Source organism: Prionailurus bengalensis, chromosome C2, assembly GCF_016509475.1.
Source record: "Prionailurus bengalensis isolate Pbe53 chromosome C2, Fcat_Pben_1.1_paternal_pri, whole genome shotgun sequence".
Classification (NCBI taxonomy): Eukaryota; Metazoa; Chordata; class Mammalia; order Carnivora; family Felidae; genus Prionailurus; species Prionailurus bengalensis.
Genome location: NC_057350.1, coordinates 134,738,462 through 134,754,519, shown reverse-complemented (window position 1 = coordinate 134,754,519; position 16,058 = coordinate 134,738,462).

Sequence of the window (16,058 nt, the reverse complement as noted above, 5' to 3'; positions counted from 1 at the left end):
GATGAAGTTTTGATGTTTAAAGTAATCATTTGCTAAAGGTTAGTAATCCTTAAATGTACATGTGTGTGTATGTATGGACACATAAATATATATTGGCCATTTTTCCAGAATATTTCATTAGCCTTGACTAAATAACAGTTTGTAACATTTTTGAGATCCTAAAACTAGATTACATATATCTTAAACAATTGTTTTAAACCTGCATGATATTTTAGGCATATTTGCAAGTTGAGGGTTACTACAAAATTCTCAAAACAAAACCCAAGTCTTTGAGTTTAAAGAAGAAATTTCATACACTTTTTTTTTGTAACATGTTGCAAGTTATGACAAAATCAGGTGATGCCAAAAGCATTGGACACCCTTGTAAGAAGGGTATTCTGTGTGCTTTTTTCCCCTTAAGAACATGTAACCTTTGTATTGTTGAAAATAAGTAATATCAATTAGCACACTTAGACTTCAAGGAGGTTGTTGACTTCCAAAAATACATATTCCACAGCAGTTCCCTGTAGCTGTAAAGCCTTCTATCCACTTCTCTAAAATTCTCTGGTTGTCTTTAAAGGTAAACTCATAAAAATGAGCTGCCACATTGCTTAATCGTCTTGCCTGCTTTCATTGCTGTGCTTTGAGAGTAATAAGGAGCAGCCGCGATAAGGCAGTGTGCCACTCTGCTTTCGCAAAGATGGCAATAGAGAGTGTGGGGACCATAAGGGGGAGAAAAGTGGCAGTGTTTTCCATTGACCAAGTCTTGCAAATAGGCCCAGCTGTTGAGTATGATCATTTGGAATCCCTGAAACACTTCTTCTAGATGAGGATTGCTCTTGTACATATTTTGATAATTGTATAATCTAGCTCTTCCCAACATTACGTGTAATACGTCTCTCGGTGTGTAACTGAATCTTTTTGAGCAATTCCTCACCACCCATCATCAAAGACTCTGAGTTTTCCATCTGTAGAAAGTACATTTGGTAGTAGAAAACAATAAACATAAGAAGTTCAAACTATAAACATGCGTTTTTGAATGCTCATGCAAAATATTCAATCTGCGTAACGAAATGAGAGGTAATTCTGCCTTGCATTTAGAGTTAAAAACATCTGTCCAATATGGCTGTAGCTGTGGGCCAATCCCACGAAAATGCAAAAAATTGTCTCTTGATACAGAAATTGAAACTAGCACTGTACAATTAAGCTCTATGGTAGCTATATTTTATGTTTTTAACTGGTCTGAAACAAAGTTTTCCAGTTGAATCTCTAGTTCATTTTCCCAAGGCACATGGAGGCTTTGTATCTTATGTGCACCTCCATTAAGGCTGTGTGCCAGGAATATGCCTTTTCCCACATAAAAAATTCCCAGATACCAGTTCAGTAGGTCTTTAACAATAGAACAAATGCTTGCATGACTGGGATATTGAGGTCATGAAAGCTCTTTATAAATTTGAAGCAATAGTAACATTTCAAGCAGTTCAGAAAGTTGGAGGTTTTATAATCCTTTATCAGTTCTTTTTTACAGAAAACAAGTCTAGCAAAAAAAGTACGTTAAGGTTCTAATCGCATCTATTGTCGTTTCCCCAAAATAGAATGAATAGAAACATACTCTGTTCTGGTTCAATCTTGGGCAAAACTATTTACTGTAGAAGAAAGGTAGGGTTGAGAAGTCAACTGATGTGCACTGGTATAGCCAGATCACCTGCTTGCAGTGGGCTGGTACCTCTGCCCTCGCATACTTGTTAAAAGCCTAGTATTACCAACCCACCACCACCTCCCCAGAATAAATGGCTGGACTAATGAGAATGGAGAGAATTTAAAATGCCGAGACCATTTTCTCTTAGTTTTTGTCTAAGCTGATCCCCTACCTAGTGTTTTGAGTTCTTTACATTGTAGGTAAAATCTGAATGGTGTTTAAATCTGCTAAATGAGAAAAGTTTAACTGCACTTTTTTTCCTGAACGTAGCTTGGTTCTGGTTGGTTGTATGTCAGTCTTCGACAAAATGAAAACACGTACATTCATCTAACAAGGTTATATCCGTGATTAGATCAGCCCTATATATGATGGGGCAAGTTTCCTCAGTATCAATCAGGAAAGTCAAAAGAACATCAGAGTCATCATCTGGGGTGCTTTTCAGAGATTGTGACACCTGGACCTTAATCTCAGATGCTCTTATTCTGAAGGCCTGGGCTGGTGGACTCCGTAATCTGTATTTTTAACATGTCCCTTATGGGATTCCAATCTCTGCAGTACTCACTTTGAGGAATGCTACCCCAGAGGAAGATCTCTCAGTATATCATCTCTGGCTACCCCTAGTTTGGGGATAGTTGGATTTGGAGAACAATTCTGTGGTCCATTTATACTTCATAAAGGATTTTGTTGGCATGATTCATCTTTTCCTGCCAAGCTTGTACTCAGGAATGTTAGTTGTCGAAGGCAAGGGAGACTCATGAACAGGCTGAAAAGTGGATTGAACAAGATCTGAAAGCCAAGACGTGGCCAAAAATGAATGGGAAGAAGGAAGAGGGAGTGACTGCAGAAGAAAAGGTGGATTCTGAGGCCAAGTGCAGGCAAGCCAAGGGTAATAATGAACTAGGCTCAGCGGGGAAGGTGCTGAGTGGACATTATGGAGGCAGAGATACCATACTTGCCTCTTGGAGGGAGGAACTCTACCTTTAGCCCTCTTGGAAAAATTTAGTATACTACTCACGGACTTCAGAGAAGTATGGCCTGTCATTGCTTCTTTTCCCACCTTGGAATTAATATGTCTTCTCCTTAATAAGAATGTTAATGGCATATGAATACTATTACTGGTACGTTTTAAAAACTCAAGTTCCAGAGACAATCTTGGGCATATTGAGATTCATATTGTGCATGTATTTAAAATTTTCACATATAACTCATATAAGTATAAAAATAAGTATACCTTTATTTTTTTAAATTTTTAAGTTAGTATACCTTTAGAGAATGATAATAAATACCCAAATTAGCTTAAGAAAGAGAACATGGCATTAATTTAGACCAGGTCTTCTCTGACCACACCCTCCTTCTCCTCAACAAGAGGTAACCACTAAATTGAATTTTGGTTTAAACCACTAAATAATTTGTTATTTCTTTTCTTTTTGTATGTGTGTATGGTTTTACTTAAAAAAAAAACTTAAAGATTTATTATTTTTTTAAGAACAGTTTTAGGTTCACAGCAAAACTGAGAGAAAGATGCAGAGGTTTCCCATATACCCTCTGCCCCCATCTACACACAGCCTCTGCCATTATTGATATCCCCCAACAGAGCAGTTTGTTAAAATAGATGCACCTATGTTGCATAATTACCTAAGATCCATAGTTTTCTTTAGGATTCACTTTTGGTGTACATTCAATGGGTTTGGATGAATGTATAATGACATGAATCCATCATTATAATATGCAGAGTATTTTCAATGCTGTATAAATCCTCTGTGTTCTACTATTTGTGTCTCGAACCGCACCCTCACCTTCAACCCCTGGCAACCACTGATCTTCTGGGTGTCTCCATAGTTATACCTTTTCCAGAATGTCATATGGTTGGAATAATCAGTATGTAGCCTTTTCATATTGACTTCTTGCACCAGTAATACACATTTAAGTTTCTTCTGTGTCTTTTTGTGCCTTGATAGCTCATTTCTTTTTTGTGGTGAATGGTATTCTATTGTCTGAATGTACCACAGTTCATCCACTCACCTACTGAAGGATGTTTGGTTGCTTCCAAGTTTTGATAATTATAAATAAAGCTGCTAGAAATATCTATGTGCAGGTTTTGATATGGACAGAAGTTTTTTATTCATTTGCATAAATATCAGAGTACAGTTGCCGGATTGTATAGTAAGTTAGTTACTGTTAGTTTTGTAAAAAAAAAAAAAAAAACGCCAAACTGTCTTTTTTTTTTTTTTTTTTTTTTCAACGTTTATTTTTATTTTTGGGACAGAGAGAGACAGAGCATGAACGGGGGAGGGGCAGAGAGAGAGGGAGACACAGAATCGGAAACAGGCTCCAGGCTCCGAGCCATCAGCCCAGAGCCCGACGCGGGGCTCGAACTCACGGACCGCGAGATCGTGACCTGGCTGAAGTCGGACGCTTAACCGACTGCGCCACCCAGGCGCCCCCCAAACTGTCTTTTAAAGTGGCTGTACTACTTTGCATTCCCACCAGCAATGAATGAGAGTTCCTGCTGCTCCACATCTTTGTCAGCATTTGGTGTTGTCAGTGTTCCAGATTTTGGCCATTCTAATACATGTGTAGTGATATCTTGTTCTAGTTTGCATTTCTCTGATGACATAGGGTTTGGTGGAACATCTTTTTTATATGCTTATTTGCCATCTGTATATCTTCTTTGGAGAGGTGTCTGTTAGGTCTTTGACCCATTTCTTTCTTTCTTTCTTTTTTTTTTTAATTTCAAGTTAGTTAACATACAGTGTAGTATTGGTTTCAGGAATAGAACCCAGTGATTTCATCATTTCATTTAACACCCAGTGCTCATCCAAACAGGTGTCTTCCTTAATGCCCATCACCCATTTATCCCATTCCTCCACCCACCTCCCCTCCAGCAACCCTCAGTTTGTTCTTTGTATGTAAGAGTGTCTTATGATTTGCCTCCTCTGTTTTTATCTTATTTTTCTTCCTCTTCCCCTATGTTCATCTGTTGTGTTTCTTAAATTCCACATACGAGTGAAATCATATATTTGTCTTTCTCTGATTAATTTCACTTAGCATAATACACTCTAGTTCCATCCACATTGTTGCAAATGGCAAGATTTTATTCTTTTTCATAGCTGAGTAATAATAGTCCAGTGTGTGTGTGTGTGTGTGTGTGTGTGTGTGTGTGTGTGTATACGCACACCATATCTTCTTTATCCATTCATCAGTCAGTGGACATTTAGGCTCTTTCCATAATTTGGCTATTGTTGATAGTGCTGCTATAAACATTGGGGTGTATGTGCCTCTTTGAATCAGCATTTTTGTATCCTTTGGATAATTTTGGATAAATACCTAGTAGTGCAATTGCTAGGTCATAGGTATCTCTGTTTTTATTTTTTTTGAGGAACCTCCATACTGTTCTCCAGAGTGGCTACACCAGTTTGCACTCCCACCAACAATGCGAAAGTGTTCCCCTTTCTCCACAACTTCACCGATACCTGTTGTTTCCTGGGTTGTTCATTTTAGCCATTCTGAGGTGTGAGGTGGTATCTCATTGTGGTTGTGATTTGTATTTGATGTTGAGTGATGTTGAGCATCTTTCATGTGTCTATTAACCATCTGGATGTCTTCTCTGGAAAAGTGCTTTGACCCATTTCTTGACGAATTTTTTTTCTTGTTGAGTTTTAAGAGTTCTTTATATATTTTGGATAATAGTTTATCAGATGTGTAATGATACTGAGTATCTTTTCATGTGCTTGTTGGCCATTTTCATTTATTTGTAGGACTATCTATTCAGTCTTTTGCCCCATTTTTGAATTCGGCTATTTGTACTTTTACTGTTGAGTTGTTAAAAATTTCTCTTTCGGGGCACTTAGGTGGTTCAGTTGGTTGAGTATCCGACTCTTGATTTTGGCTCAGGTCATGATCCCAGGGTCGTGGGATCAAGCCCACATCGGGCTCTGTGCTGAGCGTGAGCCTGCTTGGGATTCTCTATCTGCCACTCTCCCCAGTTCATGCTCTCTCTCAAATAAAAAAGAAATCTTTTTAAATCTCTCTCTGTCTCTCTGTCTCTCAATATATAGATAGATATAGGTATAGATGTATTAATACATAAGTACACATACATGTTTTTCTGGATAATCTCTTACCAGAGATGATTTGCAAGAGGTGATATTTTTTCCCATTCTGTAGGTTGGATTTTTCACTTTCTTGATAATGTCCTTTGATACATGAAAATTTTAATTTTGATGAAATTAATTTATCAATATTGCTTTTTGTGCTTATATCTAAGCTTATATCTTTGTGCTTATATCTAAGAATCCATTGCTAATCAAGCTTTCTTGAAGTATCATTGACAAATAAAAATTATATCTCTTTCGGTTATACAATGTGATTTTTTAAGGTGTACAACTGATGATTTAATTAATATACATATACGTGTAAAAGGACTACCACAATCCAGTTCGTTAATATGTCTATCTCATACTTTTATTGTGTGTGGTCAGGACACTTAAGATCTACTGTCTTAGCGAATTTCAAATATACAATCCAGTATTATTAATGATGGTCATCATATTATACATTAGAACTCTAGAATTTACTCTTCCTATGATAGAAAGTTTGTACCCTTTGACCAGAATTTTCCCATTTCTTTCACCTTATAACCTCTGGCAACCACCAGTCTTTCTGGTTCTGAGTCTGAGTTTGTTAGATTCCATATATAAGTGAGATCATATAGTATTGGTCTTTCTGTGTCTGGCTCATTTCACTTAGCATAACATCCTCCAGTTTATCCATGTCACAAATGGTAAGATTGCCTTCTTATTTAAGGTCAAGTAATATATATATATATATATATATATATATATATATATATATATTTGATATATATATCCCACAGTTTTTCATCTGTTCATTCATTGATGGGACACTTTGACTATTTCCATATCTTGGCTGTTGAGAATAATGCTGCAGTGAACATGGGAGTGTGGATGATCTTTTTAAGATACTGATTTCATTTTCTTTGGATATATACCCAGAAGTGGGATTGCTGGACATAAGGTAGTTCTATTTTAATTTTTTGAGGAACCTCAAAATTACAAAACAGTGTTTTGTAATTTCCTTTTTTTTCTCTCTCTGTTTTTTACTGGCCTGTAGAATCCTGAAGGTTAAAGGATGGTTTGTTGTTTCCTCTGTTCCTAGCACACTTTTGTGAGAAGGAATAGCTAGCCGAAGGCACTGAGGCTTTTTGACTGAATGAAAAAAGGTAGGTAGAATAAACACCACTCTTGTTTTACAGAAGAGAAAAGTTAAAGCTTATTGGAGTTTTAAATGATGGCCCAGGGTCAAAAGTGGGTCAGCACAAGAACCAAGACCTTTCAATTCCAAGATCACAGTTCCTTCCACCCTGGAACAAAAGACAGATATTACCTACACGATAAGTTGGAGGTGCAGGCTTTTATGACAGGCCAAGGCATTTTGACTTCAAGTAGTGAATGATTATAGCTAACATCCTATTAAAAAAAGATGTACACAAACATGTCAGGAGATCTACTACACATTGCTGCTTTAGAAGAGCCATACTGAAAAATAGCATTTGGAGTATGATTCCCATGTATTGAATGCATGAATGTGTAAGTGGAAGGGTGTTTTACCAGTGTCATTGATGTTTATTTCTTGATGCTAGGATTTTAGGGAGTTTTAAATTTTCTTCTTTTCTGAATTGTTTGAATTTTCTACAATAAGAATGTAAAAACACAAGAAATAAAATAAAAAAGTGTTTGACATTAAAAAGATCACATTAAACTATATAAGCTAGCATTTATATGCACTTTGCAGTTTCACACCACCTGTAGTACCCCTATTTCTTTGTAAATTCTTCTAGGGCAGCAACTGTGTGTTACTCGTGGTTATAAGCCCAGCATGCAAAGCCTGGCACAAGTAGATGTTTGGGAAGGCTTGTGGAATGAATGCAAATTGCCTCTGTGAACTGTAGTTTTTATCATCTTCAGTGGACACCTAGGGGGCCCCAGGAATGACATGAACAAAGGTTTGAGCTGAGGGGAGTTTTATCTCCTTCCTGATTCGTGTTGCCATGGCACTCAGGAGACCAGAAGTCCTAGTGCAAAAGTTTTAAAAAGCCTAAAGTGGTAAATTTACAGATTTGTCTCAAGTCCTACCTTAGCACTCTACAAAAATTGGGCTTTTCAATGGAAGAGGCTTAATAAAAATCAGTGGTGGTGCCAACCTTTTTGCTCTGAATAATATTTCAATCTAGCCTTTTGGCTTTAATGACAGTTGTCATTACTGTTGGGTTTCATCATTCCCAGGAAAGCCTTCCTTTAAAATCAATACCTAGGGATTCATTTGTGGATGCAATCAATTCCCTGATTATCTGAACTCCTCAAAAAGTGTTGGTTTTGCTCCCTCAACCATCTGTTTGGTTTTTAATCATTGTAGAAAGATAATTAGGAATAAACGGCCTTAGGCCATTGATTTAAAATTAATAGCTTTAAAAATACTTCACTTCCGTTTTTTACTAGTTATATTACTTATTGTTTACATAGATTTAATAAGAAGAAAGTCGTCACCCATAGTCCCATCACCTCAACACAAACTCTTTTTATTTTTCCATGTATTTTTCCAGTTCTTGACTAAAATGCACACATAGTCAAAGGGTTAGGCACAATTTTCAATCTTCTCAATTTATTTTGGATTAAACAAATGTTTTCACAATGATTTTTTAAATACCTGCATGGTGCTTTAACTTGTAGATTCACACTGTACAAAACCATTGCACAAATGGCAATTTCCAGTTTTTCACTGACATTTAATTGGGTTGAACAGCAAATTTTTACCCATTTGGCTCTATTTATTTTCCAACTACAAGCAAAATCTTAATTGATTTTTCCTTCTGTCAGACTCTTAATTATTGAATTAATCTGAGCTTAATTTTTTTTTAGCAACATTTGGAGGTATAATTGACATAAAATAAACACATGTTTGGGGTACAGTTTAGTAAGTTTTGATACATGCATTTACCTGTGAAGCTATCACCATAATCAACATAGTGAACATATCCGTCACCCCGAAGAGTTTCCTTGTGCACTTTGGTAATCTTTCCCTCCCTGTACCCTCCCTCCTCAGGCAGCTGTTGATCTGCTTTCTGTCCTATAGATTAGTTTGCATTTTCTAGAGGTTTATATTAATGGAATAATACAGGACATACTCTTTTATTTCCTGGTTTCTTGCATTCCACATAAATACTTTGACATGCATCCATGTTTTTGATTGTTCCTTTTTATTGTTGAATAAAAGGTATTTTTTAAATACCTTTGTCAATACTTGATGTTGATACCACACTGTTTTGATTACTTTGGCTTTGTAATAAGTCTTGAAATGAGGTAGTATTAACCCTCTAACTTAGTTCTTTTCCCAAATCATTTTGTCTAGTATAGATCTTTTGCATTTCCATATTAATCTTAGAATCAGCTTGTCAATTTCTAGAAAATTTCTGCTGGGGTTTTGATTGAGATTATCTTGAATATATATTTTGGAGATAATTAACATCTTAACAATGTTGAGTCTTTTAATCTATAAGATATATTTCTCCACTTATTTAGGTCTTTAATGTCTTTCAGCAATATGTACAAATTTTTCACGTATTTTGTCAGATTTAGCCCTAAGTATTTCATATTTTTTATGCTATTTTAAGTGCTGTTTTTAAAATTAAAATTTTAATGAATTGTTTACTGATTGTTATTTGCTTACTGAAATACACTTGATATTTATATTGATCTTTTATCCTGCAACCTTAGCTAAGTCTTTTATCCTGCAACCTTAACTAACTTAGCTTAGTTATTCTTCTAACTTTTTTGTGGATTCCATTGGGTTTTCTACATAGGTGATGATGTGAGCTATATATAAAGGTAGTTTTTACTTCTTTGCCACATTGAATACCTTTTTATTTCTTTTTCTTTGTCTGATTGCATGCTCCAGGACCTCCAATGCAATGTTAAATACAAGTGTCTTTATCTTATTCCTGATCATAGGGGGAAAGCATTCAGTATTGACCATTAAGTATGATGTGTCCAGTATAGGTTTTGTATAGATGTCCTTTATCAATTTGAGGAAATTCCCTCCTATACTTAGTTTTCTAGGAGTTTTTATTAGTAATGGGTATTAGATTTTTGCCAAATGCTTTTTCTATGTCTGTTGAGATGATCATATGGTTTTGCTACATCACCACCCCCTTTTTAATACAGATGCTCTCCCCACCACACTCGGGCTCTGACATCCTGTACCAGGACACTAGGACACCCTTCTGGGAGATAAATTCTTACCTTGCTTGAGCTCTGAATCCACATTCTGGACCACATTCCCTCCAACATAGAGGCCTGCCTTACCCCACTTGGGCTTTAAAACCCATGCCATGCTGCTTCTCTGAATGGGCACCTCTTTACCCAGCTCAAAGTCTGTCACCTTGTTGCAGGCCACACCCACGCATCAACATCATGCTTACCCTGCTCAGGCACTTCTCTGTGGATATCCTCCTTTCCCTGTTTGGGCCCTGTCACCTGCTCTGAGTACCATGCCATCTAGACTTTCCCTCCTTGTACTCTTAGCTGCTGGTGCAGATGCCTGTCTTGCTCTGTTTTAGCTAATCATTTTAGCAGAATTGTTTGTTAAGGGACAGAAAGAAGAGAGGAAAGAATATTTGTAATTTTAGAAAGTTCCCCAAATGATTTTTATGATTATGTTACAGTTGACCAATAGACTTCACTTTGATAACAACTGGATGACAGTGGGGCACCTGGGTGGCTCAGTCAGTTAAGTGTCCCAACTTCGGCTCAGGTCATGATCTCACGGTTTGTGAGTTCAAGCCCCGTGTCGGGCTCTGTGCTGACAGCTTGGAGCCTGGAGCCTGCTTCGGATTCTGTGTCTCCTCCTCTCTCTGCCTCTCCCATGTTCATGCTCTGTCTGTGTCTGTGTCTTAATAATAAATAAACGTTCTAAAAAAAATAATAAATTATTAAAAAAAACTGGATTACAGCAATGGAACCCAAATACTTTGATATTAAAAATAATTTTTAATTAACCAACAGGGTTTTGTCAGTTTAATATCCAACTCTTGGTTTCGGCTCAGGTCATGATCTCAGGGTTGTGAGATCGAGCCCTGCATCAGGCTCCACAGTGGGTGAGGAACCTGCTTAAGATTCTCTCTCTCTCTCTCTCTCTCTCTCTCTCTCTCTCTCTCTCTCCCTCTCCTTCTACAGCTCGTGTGCACACACACACAGTCTCTCTCTCTCAAATAAATAAATAAATAAATAAATAAATAAATAAAAGCTAAAAAACCAATAAATATAAAAATAATTTGGAAATGTGATTTAGAATGTGCATTGACACATAGGTGGGAAATAGCTCATTGTTTTCTTCCAAAAATTTTTTTTAATGTTTATTTATTTTTTTGAGAGACAGAGAGACAGAATGTGAGCAGGGGAGGGGCAGAGAGGGAGTCACAGAATCCAAAACAGACTTCAGGCTCTGAGCTGTCAGCACAGAGCCTGATGCGGCACTCAAACTCATGAACTGAGATTATGACCTGAGCCAAAGTTGGATGCTTAACCAACTGAGCCACCCAGGCTCCCCAGTTTTCTTGAAAAGTTTTACCAGAGAAAGAAAAATAGGCTATATGAGACTAATAGAATATCCCAGATATCAGTAAAGCAAATGATTATGTAAAAGCACTTTAATTACTGTCAGTCTCCTGAAAACTCCATAGATGAGTTTTGCATGGATAACGATAAGGAAGGATTATGGTGAAACATATTCTGTGCTTTTATTAGGAGTATCTATCTACAAAGTCACATGTCCAAGGTAGTCCGTACAGGAAGGGTGGAAAGATAGAATCTGCCATCAGCCCTAAAGAAACTCATCATCTGTCTCCTTCAAGGCTCTCCTCTTTAGTACACCTGCTGTCTTCCAAATCTTTCTCTTTCCCAAGCTGTCTATCAGATAGTTTATTCATACCAGCAGTCTTGTCTTTTTTGGCCCTCTTGCCATACTCCTGACTTGTTTTCTCAGATTTCCCATTCTCACTTTCATCTCTACCACTTCTCTCATTATGCCAGCAGCTCACAGGAGTGATAAATGGAAAGCTCAGGAGGGTAGGGAGGCAGCTGGTGAATGCTCACATGTTACTGATTTCTCCTTGCTACAGCCCATCTCTGTCTTTCTCCCCCAGCCAATCCATTAACAAATGCTGTGCACCCTGCTCCAGTACCTATCTGAATCCATTCACACTTTGCTGCTCTACCATTGGCCTGATCTGAGCCCCTCCATCACCAGCCTAGATTACTGCCATGACCTTCAAGGCTGGTCCTGCTGCCACTGTGTCCGGTTACAGTTTATTCTCCACATGGTGGAAGACTGATCTTTGACAAATGTATAGCGAATCATCTTTCTGCTGTGCTCAGAATCCCTCTGTGGCTCCTCACTGTTGAGATCTAGCCCTCTGGTTCAGTGGTTGATGGTAAATGTTTAATAGTCAGCCTTGGAAAGGACCCTGATTTGTAGTCTGTCAATGTTAGTGGTGTAAATAATTTTATCGTGGCCTGTTTCAAGCTTCTTTCTTTCTTTTCTTCCTCCTTTTTTTCCTCTTCCCTCATTCCCCTTTATCCTTTCCCTTCTTCCTTCATCTCTTTTCTTGTTCCCTGCCTCCGCCTCCTCCTTCAGAATGTACATTCTGGGAGAGGAAGATCCTTGTTTGTCTTAGTCACTGCTCACTAAGTATTTGTTGAATGAATGATTGACCAAATAAATGGATGATCCATTCTTATTGCTGTATTTCCAGCATTTAAGAATTGTTCAAGGGTAGATGGCCTAGTTTTCAAATAACCAAATAATGTTCAGCACTTTAAAGTTCAAAAGCACTGCCTCACACATAATCTCATTCGACCCAGACCCAGGCACCATCCTGAGAAGAAGCCAGGGAAGGTGTTTGTCTCCCCACTTTGCAAATGAGGAAACAAAGACTCAGAGGTGTAGAGGTGTCCAGCCCCAGGTCACACCCCAAGTGACATTATCTGCAGGGTCTGACTCCCAGTCTGGCACTCTTCCCTTTGGCCAGTGATTGTCTGGCTCTTGGGAGGGGCTCAGCAGGGGGCCTGGCGCTTCAGGGAGACAGGTCCCAAGAAACAGGAGAGAAAGGGAGGGAGAGCAGGAAGAGGCAACTGATAACAGAGGAATGGCTTCCTTAGCTGTGTCTTTCACTTCAGGGCCGGCACAATGGTGATTTCAGACCAGCTCCCATTCCTGTCACTAGATTCACGCCCCCAGAAATGGAGGGTTGTGCTCCCCTCTCCCAGACCCAGCAGCCCTCAGGGAACAGGCTCATTTCCAGGAGCCCTGTCTTCTTACACTTCTGTAGAACAGCAGTAGAGCTTGGAGACCTACAGGCTGAATTCATTTCCCACGTATGGCTTATTTAGGTCCTGTAGAGTTTCAAAAATTGAACCAATTTACAAAGCAGGAGATTCCACCTGGGTAAGTGGGGTTATTTTTGGCAAACAGGAAACTGACCATTATCGACTGGACTGACGGTGGCCATCCCCTGAAACCAGACAAGTGTTGTCCAGTTCATTACAGTCCCCACACTTTCCTGTCACCTCCAACCTTGAGGACTGCTGCCTACTGCCATTTATTTTCATGCTTGCGCTTTTGTTTTCCTTATTGTTGGGAAACATACTTCTGAACCTGCATCTCTACCAAAAGGAGGAAGACAAAATACGCAGGGCCTCATGATGTTATGACATCATGACCCGCAGTATCTGAGTCCCTGAGCCTTGGATTATATCACGCTTTCAAATACATCCTCTCTGAGTCCTCTGGGCAATTCCACAAAGAAGACTTCAAGAACCTCCATTTAGGTGAGGGACCCTGGAGCTCAGGGAGATTGAGAGGCTTGCACAGGGTTTCATAATTAATTAGAAGCAGACCTAGAATTTGAAGACAAAATCTCGCTGGGCATGGGAATCCGCATAAATTGCATTCACAGCCACACACATTGCCTTTGTGCCCACAGCACGAGTGACTTGAAACAGCCCTTGTGTAATCCGCCACAGGACCCAGTAGGTGGCGCCCTAAGCCAACAAAGCTTTCCAGAACAATGCCTTTGTGGAAATTGGTTTTCTTCCATTATCACAGCATTTTAAGTCCAAATGGTTTATCCTTTCTTTTTCTCTCTCTTTTAAAATAATGGTCTTTCAACACACACTATAGCATGGCTTTAGTGCCAGGCCTAAAATGAAATTTGCTTTAATCCATCACCTAGGGAGAAAGTGTTTGTGTCACAACTGACATCTGTTAAATTTTAAATGAAGTAAGCAAGCAGTAAGAAGGCCTGAAATACGTTCATTGTTCAAGAAGTCATGCAGACACTGATCAGCTGCTCTGTACAATTAGGAATAAAACAACCACCTTTTCTTCCCCTTGTTGGGGGGAGACTTTTCAGGCACTGCTGAAAGCCTCAGTGAGGAAAAAGGCAGAAGATGGATGGACTTGCACTCCATAAAGTTAACACTTCCCTTTCAAGTTCAGGCAAATTGGCTGGGCACAGCGGGGATGACTACTCTGACAGCTCCATTGTCCCGGCTTCTGCCCAAAGTGTTGAATGGAAAGAAGCCCAGGACTTCCCCTCCTTACCTGCTACTTTTTTTTTTTTTTTTTTTTTTTGCAAAGTGTTAAGAAAGTGAGAGAAGCTTCATCCAGAGTGGCCCACTCAGTTTTAAACATCCGCATATTATATGGTGAATCTATACGTTTGTTCTTTTGTATTTCACACTATCAAGGAATTTGGAGCCAGTCTCTCCAATGCTAGCGCTTGCCATCTATTCTTCAAGCTTCATTATTAAAAAGAAATGACAGCAGATGTAATTCTGATATGCAGCTTAAGTATGAGTTAATTTGTTCCTTACAAAGATGTACTAAGATTATCAAATGAGAAAGTGAAGACTTGCCTATAAAATAAAATATTATAATTGTGGGTTGGGGTATTTTGGATGTTGGAATTTTTTGATAAATGTGAGGATTGGCAGAAAGGCTTTCAACTTCAACCCTTTGTTTCATCTTCCCCCACCCCCCACCCCTGTAATTAGGTTAGTGTCTATGGCAGTAACAAGTAGTGCTTCCCAAATGGCCACACACATTTCCCAAACCCCCCTACAGTCCTGTGGATGAGCTCTGGCCAATGGGAATGTGATTGGAAGGCATGGGTGTGAGGGTGTAAGGCACCTAGGAACCAGTTTGGCTCTTTCATATTCTCTTCCCCTGTCTTGAAATCATGGAGGCCATATGCTCCAAAAGGTGTTCCTCCAAGATGGCAGATAGACTGTGGGAAGCAAAAAACCCTTTGCTGACCTGCACTGGACCTGTAACCCAAATGAGAAATACTATTTTGTTGTGTTAAGCCATTGAGATTTGGCCTTAACTTGTATAGCAGCAGAACCTATCCTATCCAAGAAGGCAGGGCTGCTGCCTTATTTCATTGAAGCCTGACCACCACTCATGCTGACAGTCTTTCCTTTGATTATATAAAATATTTAAGTAAAGTTTCAGTGAAGTTAAGATTTGAACCTAGGACGTCTCAGTCTATGGTCTCATCTCCAAATGACTCCATAAATAAGAAAAATACCTATTTTCTTACATGATAATAAGTCCATAGGGAGGCAGTACCAGCATTGATTGCTTCAGCAGCAAAACACAGTGCAGGATTCAAGATTTTTCCATCTTCCTAACATGAAAAAGATTCTCCTAACCATGTTGCCTTTGTCTCAGGTTTGTCCCCTCATGGTCATTAGATGGCTACAAGAGCTCTAAGCATCACAGTCTTTCCCAGCGATATCCAAATGCTAGAATCAGAAAGTCTGATTTGGTTTCACCTTTTTAAGAGTGAGGAAAACTTTCCTAGAAGTCCTTCTTGCAGACCTCTCATTAGCCAGAATTGTGTCAAATGCCTCATTTTAAAACAATCACTGACAATGGAAACAATTATAATTTTGGACCTAGACTAATCAAGATTTACACCTTGAGACTTCAGTGGGGCCTAGCCTAGCTTCCAGAACTATCTGCTGCATTTCTGAACAGATTTAGTTTTCCATTAACAAAGAAGGAGGAGATAATCACTACTGAGTTGATGACTAATATTTTCAGCCAAAATTGTCCTTTACTTTGTGAGGCTCAAAGTCAATGGCATCCCTCTGGGCTGATGATTCCTCACTCTTGAATCTCTATGATTCCTTTTAGATCACTGATGCAATACATGCATGTGAACTTGAACCTCTGTGGCACAACTTTTCGCAAAACCCAGTCTGCCAACTTCTGTCCTTACATTTCCATCTACAGATCA